At 51.2% G+C, this 9796-nt stretch overlaps 1 long non-coding RNA gene across 1 annotated transcript; it reads left to right on the top strand.

Moving 5' to 3' along the window:
• The first annotated feature begins 777 nt into the window (after positions 1-777).
• Positions 778-6159, top strand: LOC310898288. The gene is made up of 3 exons (XR_014583177.1): positions 778-1330; positions 1812-1929; positions 6030-6159. It is a non-coding gene; the product is annotated as an uncharacterized lncRNA (long non-coding RNA).
• The last annotated feature ends 3637 nt before the right edge of the window (positions 6160-9796 follow it).

The following is a 9796-nucleotide window of genomic DNA, read 5'->3' as shown; positions in this document are numbered from 1 at the left end:
AAGCAGTTCCCTAGAGCAGGCTGCCCAGGTAGGCGTCCAGACGGGCCTTGAATATCTCCAGAGAAGGAGACCCCACAACCTCCCTGGGCAGCCTGTCCCAGTGCTCCGTCACCCTCACCATGAAGAAGTTCTTTCCCATGTTGGTGCGGAACTTCCTGGGCTCCATTTTGTGGCCATTGCCCCTTGCCCTGTCCCTACAAACCACTGAAAAGAGGTTGGCCAAATCCCTCTGTCTCCCACACCTCAGGTATTTATACACATTGATGAGATCCCCTCTCAGTCTTCTCTTCTCCAGGCTGAACAGACCCAGGTCTCTCAGCCTTTCCTCACAGGGGAGTTGCTCCAGGCCCTGTGTCATCTTTTTGGCCCTCCGCTGGCCTCTTTCCAGGAGAAAAAGGCAGGAATCAGAGGTGCCCGAGGACTACATGAGAGGCAAGGTAGCCCAGAAGTGTGTCTCCGTTAGCCACCAGGACAAGGCCAGAAACGCTCACAGGACGGGGTGGGGATGCGGCTCGCAGCAGGGCGAGGTGGGATTGCCCAACCTCGTGTTGTGCTGAGGCCGGTTTAGGTTTCTACCTGCTCTCACTTGGGATTTAGCTTTCAGATGGCAGCTGTGGGCTAGGATCTTACCCCGAATTCAAGCTGAGGACCCCAGCCGAGATCCCTGTGCAGGTGCTGTGCTCCCTGACAGAGCTGCGGGTAGAGCAGTTAGCACAGACCGGAGGAGATGATCTAGGTGTTCCTGCGCCAGCAGGGGGATTGGGCTGGGTGATCTTTCAAGATCCCTTCCAATTCCTAATATTCTGTGATTGTGTGAGATCTGAACCTCAGAAGATCAAGGCAGAGGGTTCCACTTTCACCACACTACCTTAGTGCAAGAGCAAAAATGGGGCGGCACCGTGTAGTTGGGCAATGTGGACTTTGGGGGAAGTGGTGAACATCGTGGTTTTTTGTTATGTTTTCATTCCAAACCAGAAACTGCTTGTCCTCTCCTCCGCCTTGGAAATCCAGGAACCTGAAAGCTCAGCAACTGCTCCTACAGCTGAAAACCCATCCCTCGACAGTGAAACCCGTGTCTGCTCTTACAGCGTGGGTTATCCTGGAGCAAAATGCATCCCCGCCTCCTCCGCGTCCTGCAAGAGCAGCCGTGCTTGAGACTCAAGGACGGGGAAAAGCTTCTTTAATCCTGAGGAAATCATGGGGGATCAATGCCAACAGCGAGTTTCTGAGTCTTTTTCGGCATGCAGTGCTCCGTGGCCTGTCAGACACGTACCTGATTACATTACCTTGTGGATTTATTTCTCCTGTCACGCCAATAGAGATGATGAAGGTGTGTTGTTCTTGGTTTTCCTTTCTTTTTTTTTCTTTCTTTTTTTTTTTTTAGCTTGAATTTTGCAAGCATTAAAGGCTTCACAGTGGTTGAATAACTTGAAATTGGATTTTCATCCTCACAAAGCCCCTGCAGAGGTACAGCTCCGGCGCAGGTGATTTCAGCCTCCAATTAGCCTGGCAGTGAAAGCTCAGCTCCCACCCAGCCACAGCTGGTCACTTGGGGCTAACCCCTTAAAGCATTGGAGTACAAAATTTCCAAGGGAAGCCGTGCATTGACAATTAAATTAATCTGGTATTTATTTCTAACACCTCTGAGCCAGCTCGGTAAGGTGGGGATACGAGCATCTCTACCACGGCTGTGCTTCTGCCTCTTGTAATGATTTATTACTTTGGTAAAAGGTCTGAAATACTTAAAAAATAATTTAAAAAAATATGTAATAGGCCTGGCGACTTAGTTGCGTATTAACTTTTTCTCCTAGGTGCAATACCCAGCATCAGCACCAAGGCAGCCCCCTCCAAGCAATGGGTTGCTGGGTCTCTGCTCTCCTCCAGCCAGGCTGCACCGCGGCTGTCACCCAGCGCGCTGAAATGAGTAAGGTATAGGTGTCTTTATTCAGCACAGCATCCGTTTAGTCTGCAGATGATCTAAGACATTCATCAAGTTAGCGAAACTCGTGTTCTCCTGTGCTGACAGGCTGAATTACACAGCGGGAGAATTCGGGCAGAATCCTAAAGAGTTTGCGTGTTTCTGGCCCACTTCACTCTGGCTGCGGATTCAGCCACCCTGGTGGGATCCCCAGAGCCCTGTCCAGCTCCTGGCTGGATGATGATAATTTTCACGGGGAGGAGAGAGGATATAAATTAGGAAGAAAAAAAAATGGGATTGTGTTCTCAGGGTTTTTGCAGGGGAGTGAGCAAGCGTTATTCCAGTCCTCCTGTTTGCAGCTAGTATCACTCAAGGGCCATAGTGAGACCCAACGGTAAGTAGAGGAATAACCAACACATCGTGGCACTGCTGTTCAGTTCATTTTGTGCTTTACCGAGTCGTTAGCTGTTAGGGTTCCTCCCTGCAGAGAGAGATGGGAAGGAGCTTGATCTGCAGAGCAAACCTCGCAGTGCTGCTGGCACCGAGGCAACCGAACTGCAGGACGAAAAGTAACCTCCCGGCTGATGTCTTTGGGATCACAAATGATTTATTGAGACCTGCTGTGGTGCTGAGCACTGTTTGAAGGAGCAGTCCCACAGACCACGATGAGCGACCCGTTCTCCTCACCAGAACCCCCGCTTGCAGCTTCTCCTCCAGGTCTGTGGCTCTCTGCCTCAGCTGGCGGTGCTCCTGGCTTCTCTGGTGCCTTCAGCCCTTCCGCAAGGGAGAACCCCCTTACATATGCACCTCAGAATAAATGTAGGAGCCAAACTCAGCGTAGTGACCTCCTTTTGAACATCCTAGGCTTCACTGAGGGTTCAGCCCAATCGTGAAAATCAAGCTGAGCTCACGGCGATGCATCTGCCTGCATGTAGGGAGTTCAGCCACTTGGCTCTCCCTTATTTCTTTCCCTCACTGATGACAAACTGCTTCCTACTCAGCAATGCAGCAAGCACCAATTCGTGTCCATCCAGCACCTCTTTTCCAGACACCTGGCTGAAATGCACGTCTCTGTTCCTCTCAAGGGTCTGCTCGCTGCTTAGCAGGTCACCTCGACCGTTTCTCAAGAGGATGAGCACCGCGCTGCCACGCTGAATTTTGCTCTGCAAGTTGTTTTCCTGTTGCATCTCTTGGCTTAGTTGCAGCTCTTGGTTCCCATACCCAATTTTAGGACTTGGTCTGTGTGCCATAGGAGCGCACTTGAGAATCTGCCTCTACTTTTTCAGCCCCAAGGTCTGCAAAAGAGGGCATGCTACAACACGGGGACACAGGGGAAGCAATAAAACCTTAGATAAGCTGGCGTTATCACGTGGGGAATATCCCCTCCTACCCCTCAGCAACACGTGCAGATAGCGAATCTCCTTCCCTGATGAAAAGATATATTAAAAGTCTTATTTATTTCCCAAATAGATATTGCTTCATTAACTTCTCGCTACTGGCTGTCGGTTTTATCTCTCTCTGTGCTGTAAAATCAAAAATCGGCTGTGTAGGTAATTCCTACATCCGACACGCTGCCGCATTTCTGCAGGGGCTACGTTGGCTATGTCAAAACTTTGGAAGTGAGGAATTTTTGAAGCAAATTATCTGGTGGTGCAGGTGGGTTTGTGCTGCTGTCGGTGGGCGTGCCCCATCCACGGCACTCTCTCTCGAGCCCTGTTGTGCCATCCTGGGTTAGATGAGCCCTTTGGGCTTTGTGCTGTGGCTGCATAAATGTTTGGCACGGGGAGCAAGCAGGAAAAATGCTTTCCACCTGTATCAAGGGGAATTGATCGCTGAGGAGCCCAGGTTCAGCATCCCCTAGAAATGACACCGCTGTGACTCGTTTGCAAGAGTCCTTCTCCCCCAATGTCGTTTGGGAGCTTCTCATCTGTGATTGCTCCCACGACTACGTTTGAGGATGGCATCGCTATTTTTCTTTCCAGCTGGTTCCCAAGCACCTGCTGGTGGGAGGTTTTGGGGCCAGGGCACTGTGTGTGTGCCCGCTGCAGAGACGGGCACTGCCTAAAGGGATCTCCCCCCTCCACTGCAGCCGCTCTTGCACTCCTAGGAATAAATAGCTGACCACAAATTAAAACAGATTACTGACTTTTAAGACACCAAATGACAAAACAGCCACTGTCGTAGGGAAGCCCGAGAAGTGAGCATCGTGTCCGTGCAGAAGCCAGGAGGGTGCTTGTTGCAGTTTCCAGCTCCTGCCTCATGCTATAGGGCTCCCTTTGGGATCCCACGCGCTGCCGCGAGCCAGAATACCTTTAGGGGTCCAGAAGAAAGAAGCTGCTGCCGTCAAACACAGGGCACGTTTTGAGGATATAAAGAGGAAAGACATCCCCAGCTCTGCAGTAGCCGTAGGAGGCGAAGCACCAGGCTATGTTTCATAGTCAGCTTTGCACCTTTATTGTGCATATGCTGCCTCCTGGTGCCTGCGGAGCGAGGCGCTGAGCAGCTTTCCTCCTGCGCAGGCAGGAGGCACGAAGCCACCGGAGAGCCAAAAATGCCAGCTCCCACCTGGCATGCATCCAGCCCCAGAGGCTTTGTGCTGCTGTTCGGTAGCGAATTCGGGCCAGGCTCCGCTGTCGCTGCTTGCAGCAGGCAGGACCAAACCCACCGATGCACGAACAGAGAGGTTTTTGGAAAGCCAGCTCCCGGGAGGCAAAACCTTCCCCGTGCAAGTCCCATTTTCCTATATGAACAAAGTTTTCTCAGATGCGTGAACGTTTTGGAGGTGTTATTTAAGCTAATAATAAGATATATTCAAGTTAACCAAAATGTGATATGTTTAAGTTAATAACCATGAAGCCTTTTGTAGCCCAAGCTCCCCCCAGAAGCATCTGGGGTGAAAACCCAGCACCAGGAGGGGTTTTGCATGGGCAGCTGGCACTCGGGGCTCTTCCTCGTGAATCATTGCCCGCCCTTCCTCTTGCTTTGCCTAAATCTTCTTCAGCTCAAGAAATGACCAGTCACTCACATCAAAACTCCCGATATTCACAGGCCACATCCTCCAGCTGTGTGATTTTGTGCCTGATGCCGGTGGCTGCGTGGCAGCTGAGCGGCTCCTGCCTCTGTGGACAGGCACGGACTCGTCAGGTTGTGTTGTAGAGAAATTAACAGAGCCGAAGGGAAACTTCATGCAGAATAGGAAATGTAAATTCACAGAAAGAGAAATGGTGCCTCCTATTAAATGGAGAAACAGCCAGCCCAGGGCAATCTGCTCCTGCAAAGCATCTGCTGGGGCTGCTCCCATGTGCCCCATCGTGCCACCAGGTTGTCCTCACCTCTAGGCAGCCCCCATGGCCAGGAGATGGTTCTCGGTATTTTCTCTTGGGACTTCCTAAGAAAAGGTTTGTTACTTCCTAAGAAAAATTTGTTTGTGGCTGATTGCAGGACAATTTACAATGCAATCACGATGCTAGCGATGTGCCCTTGGATTGCTCTAAATCATCTGCGTCAAGAGCTTTACAAAGGCTGCCACGCCATCCTTGCACTGTATGAAGATAAGTGAGGGGTGGTGATTTCATGGTTTTTGCCTTAAAATAAGATGTTAGCAGTGAAATCCCAGCTCCTCGGCCCTGCTCTGCCGCCTGAGCTCGGCCCTGTCGTGGTGAAAGCAATGAGATCCTCCAAGGTGAAACCATGCGTGTTACAGTCCTGACTCATCTCCTAAACCCATGACAGCAAAGTTAACTTGATCACTGACTGCAAAGGCTGATAGAGCAAAGGCAGAGCTCCAGGCCTGAAAACTCAAAGGGTTTTAAAAGTCAGCGTGTGCTTTTACCCGAAGTAAACTCACTTGCTGTAGCCAACTCATACTAAAGCTCCCGTGGCTTGCTGTAGCCAACTCATCCTAAAGCTCCCGTGGAGCCACAGACACCATGCCTGCTCCCTCGTGACAAAGGCTAGTTGCAATGACATGGTGGAAGTAAATCCTGCTTGGCCCTGTTTGTCATATTTGGGATGACATTAGAGCCCACGGAGGTGACACAGAGCTAAGTGTAAGGGATGTTTTAAAAATGAAATGAGTTTCAGAGTGAACGTCCTCTTCCCCAAACTAAAGGTACGCTTCGTGGGTTTCCTGCTTCATAGCCAGCTTGGAGCTGTGGGGATTTCATGGAAATCAAACCCAGATCACCAAGGCACCGTCATCATTTTCATGGAAGCGGAAATAATTTGCACCGAATATGAACACAAATTCTTCATGGAGACCAGGCAGAGACAGGTCTTCTGCACGGAGTGTAAGTGATGTGAACGTTCCCCTTCCTCACCCGTCTGTCTGTGCCCAGCCCTCTGGCTGCTTTGCCAACAAAAACAACTATCCCCAGTGAGCCATCTGGTTGTAAAAACACCCCCTGCGACAAAAAAATACGTTTTTTGGCCTTTGGAAGGTTTCTGTGGCTTGCCTTTCAGCGCAGCCCAGGGCTGTGCCTTGCAAGCGCCTGTGCTGATGGAACTAGCGGCACGTTGGGGTTTAATGAGCTGCCCCGAAAGCACTTGGCTTGAAATTAGTGTTGCCAGGAGGCCGTCAGGCAAAACCCAGCCGAGCTCTTTTGTTTCGGGGGTAGGCGACAGCTATAAATTGCCATTTCACTCAACAGCTCGCTTCCCATTGCTCCCCTTTAAAGACCGAGCAAGGTGATGAGCAGGATGAAAAGCTCCGGGTGAAGACAGACGAGGGGAATGTCAAGGTCAAAGACGGGCGATTCCTCACGCCCTTCTTCTGCCAATGGAAGAAGACATCCCCCATTGGCAGGACATCGCTTTAATATCCACATTTTAGCTTCCTTTAGGCAATAAATAGTGAGGAGTATCAGTGCGCTGGCTAAGTAGCAGTTGTATTCACACAAACCCACGTGCATTTTGCATTTTTTCTTTGTGGACATTGCGGGTGCTCTCACCGGGGGGCTTCACCCCTCTTTTTTTACCTCTTTTCTTGCTTTTATGCAGCCCCCCTTCTGCATAAAGGGCCCCTCCACTCCTTATCTCCCCCAGCTGGTGGGGGACAGTTCCCACTTGCTGTCCCCGCTCGCATTTTAAGTGTCCTGTTTTGGGCGGGAAGACATCGGGTTTCCTTAATTTTTTCTTCTGTTTAGGAAAAAAAAAAAAAAAAGCTCTTCCTTTGTCTCCCGGAGAACAAAGAAACGTGAACACGCTGTTTGAACAGGGAGGGCTGAGCCCATCCCCAGGGTAAAGGCACTGCCTTAATAGGGTTACATGCAGCAGAAATTTGGCTCCGGGTGTGTAATCACCGCCTGAATTAATGAAAAAAGGGTTTCTTTGGATCAGGCTGAATAGCGCAGCTGCAGCAATTATCTCGTCACTCATCAGAATGATGAGAAAATTAGTTCCAGATATAAAACCGGACAATGGAGGCGAGACACCTATGGTTTATTTATTTTCCCTGCTAATGACACTGGAGGTTGCCTTTCTGTCCCCATATGGTTCTTGCAGCCCCTGCCGCATGCTTGCGGCTCGCAGCAAAGCCCTCAGGGTTCACGCCAGGCAAGGCGGGGACCTGGGCATTTTTTTTGTGTAAATTCACTCCTTTTTGGGAAATCTGCCATGGCTGTGCCTGGGCTCACCCGGACAGTCCCCCAGCTGGGGACACGGGGGGCAGCACTGTCACCCGGACTGCAGTGTGCATGGATATTTATCCCCCTCTGGGGACCCACAGCAATGTTGTGGCTTCCAGGGTAATTACCAGCTTCGCGGTGCTGGTAATAACCAAGATGGGCAACTATATTTTGGAGGGAAGCTCAACACAAAGGGCTCTTGTGAGTGAAGAAGAAGAAAAAAAAATGTACTGTGCAATAAGACCAAGAAATTTTGTTGCCTATTTCACAGGATTACAGACAACCCCCCCCCTCCTGCACTGCCCGATGAGGGCTATGGGTGAGAAGCTTTATTTCCAGGCAAATTGGCAGCAAAACTGCCGCACGAGATGGAAAAAAAAAAAAGATTTTGGTTCAGGAAAGAGAACCATAGAGGACCAAGAGTGAAATGCAGCGCATCGGTTGCTCTTAGACCTCAAATCAGCCCCTCTGAGAATCCGGAGCTTTTTGCACAAGAGCACCAAGACCCTCAGATCCCTGCTGGGCTCTCATTGTACTGTGATGATGGGTTTTGATTCCTGACGCACCTGATGGAGTATCTGTGATGCTGCAAACTGGCATCGTCCTGCTTGCCATCATCCCTTGATGTGCACACATCATCTTGGCCAGGTTCTGCCCCACGCTCGGCGCAGGGTGACCCCAACAAGCTCTTTGACACCCCAAATATCCCCTACGTGTTTCGCAGGGGCAGCCCCAAACCTCGGACGGCTGGTTAAGGCTTTATTCTGGGTTTTGGGGGGCTTTAGGAGGTGGCCACATGCTGGCATTCTGCGGCTCGGATGCAGGTGCATCATATGGTGGGGAAAAGTTTCTAGGTGAATTTAGTGCTTTCATTTAAATTACCTGCAGGAATGGAAGCTTCTACAGGAGGAAAGATTGCAATAACTGCTGCTGGTTCACCGTACCCTCCCTTTGAAGAAGGCTTGTAAGAAGCTGCATGGAAAAGTATGTGATTTGTTATAAGAGTTTTTTTTTTATTTATTATAATTCAGAGGCACACAGAGACGTTGCTTAAATGAAATTTAAATTCCAGTTTTGCTTGTGTGCCCTGCTTCCTTCTGCGAGCAGCTCCCGGGGACCCATTTTGTGCATTGTATTGCCAGCTGACAAGCAGAGCCACATAAATAACCCAGCTGCTGCTAGCGGGTGTCACGCATGACTGCCAGGAAAGGGCTGACAATGCCCCTTTCCCCGAGGAAAGCTGGCGAGGGTGAGCCGAAGCGGTGGGAAAACCCTCGGGAAGAGGCTGCCCGGCCGGCTCCGCGCTGCGTTTCTCGGGGAACGGGCAAAGCAGCCGCCAGTCAAAGCCGGTGACCTTGGGTGACAGCAAAAAGCGCATTTGCCCCGTGGGATTTAGCCGCCCCGCCTGCGTCGCTGCTGGGCGATGAGATGGCTGCTGTTTGGGGTGAAATAGGAGAAAACATTGTCTTGCCTGCAAAGAACCAGTGGCACCACAGCCCAGCGATGTGGTATTATTGCTATTGGAGACAACAAATAAATGAATGCCTATGGGATTCCCACCGGGATATTGCGCTGCTGCAGCCAGCGCTTCGCAGGCACCCGCTGAGAAATTCGGTTCCTGCTCCCATTGCTGTCACCCTGGCTGGGCCAGCCCTCGGGTAGATGGCAGGCAGTAAATCACAGTCCTTTAGAGGAGGCTGGTGACGGTTTAGCGCAATGTATTTGCACTCAGCAATCCTTTTGGTGGACGTAAGTGAAGCCTGAGACAAAGAGCCCACATAGGAGAGTTGAAGCCCAGTCCTCCAGCCCTGCACGCTGAATCTCAGCGCTCCTCCCCAGCTCAGCAGTCTGCAGACCACCCGTTTCTCACCCTTTTCTCCCCGTAGCCTTCCTCCTGAACCCTTTCTGCAAAGATGCTGGTGGCCGGCAGCCTCTCCCCGAGCCCCAGCTGCTCTCAGAGCCACACAAACCCCGGGAGCAGCACGGAGCAGCTGCTCTCCCCGGGGTCATTTGGGAAGGAAGCGGATGCAAGCTGCTGGAAGAGGCTGGGGGTGATGCAAGACCTGGAGCAGCTTGAGTCATGAAGTCAGCTCCAGCCCAACCCCTCCAACGGTCGGTGCTCAGCACACACAGTCCTGCAGCACAGAGCAGCCAAAAAGCAGATTTGGGGGCCAAACGGCAGGTTTCAGGCCGTTATTACCTAAGACCCACAGCACATCCGACAGGGAGTCCCAGAAGCTGGCTGTGTGCAGCA

This window comes from Anser anser (genome assembly GCF_964211835.1).
Source record: "Anser anser genome assembly, chromosome: 4".
Lineage (NCBI taxonomy): Eukaryota > Metazoa > Chordata > Aves > Anseriformes > Anatidae > Anser > Anser anser.
This window is presented reverse-complemented; position numbering and strand designations above follow the sequence as displayed.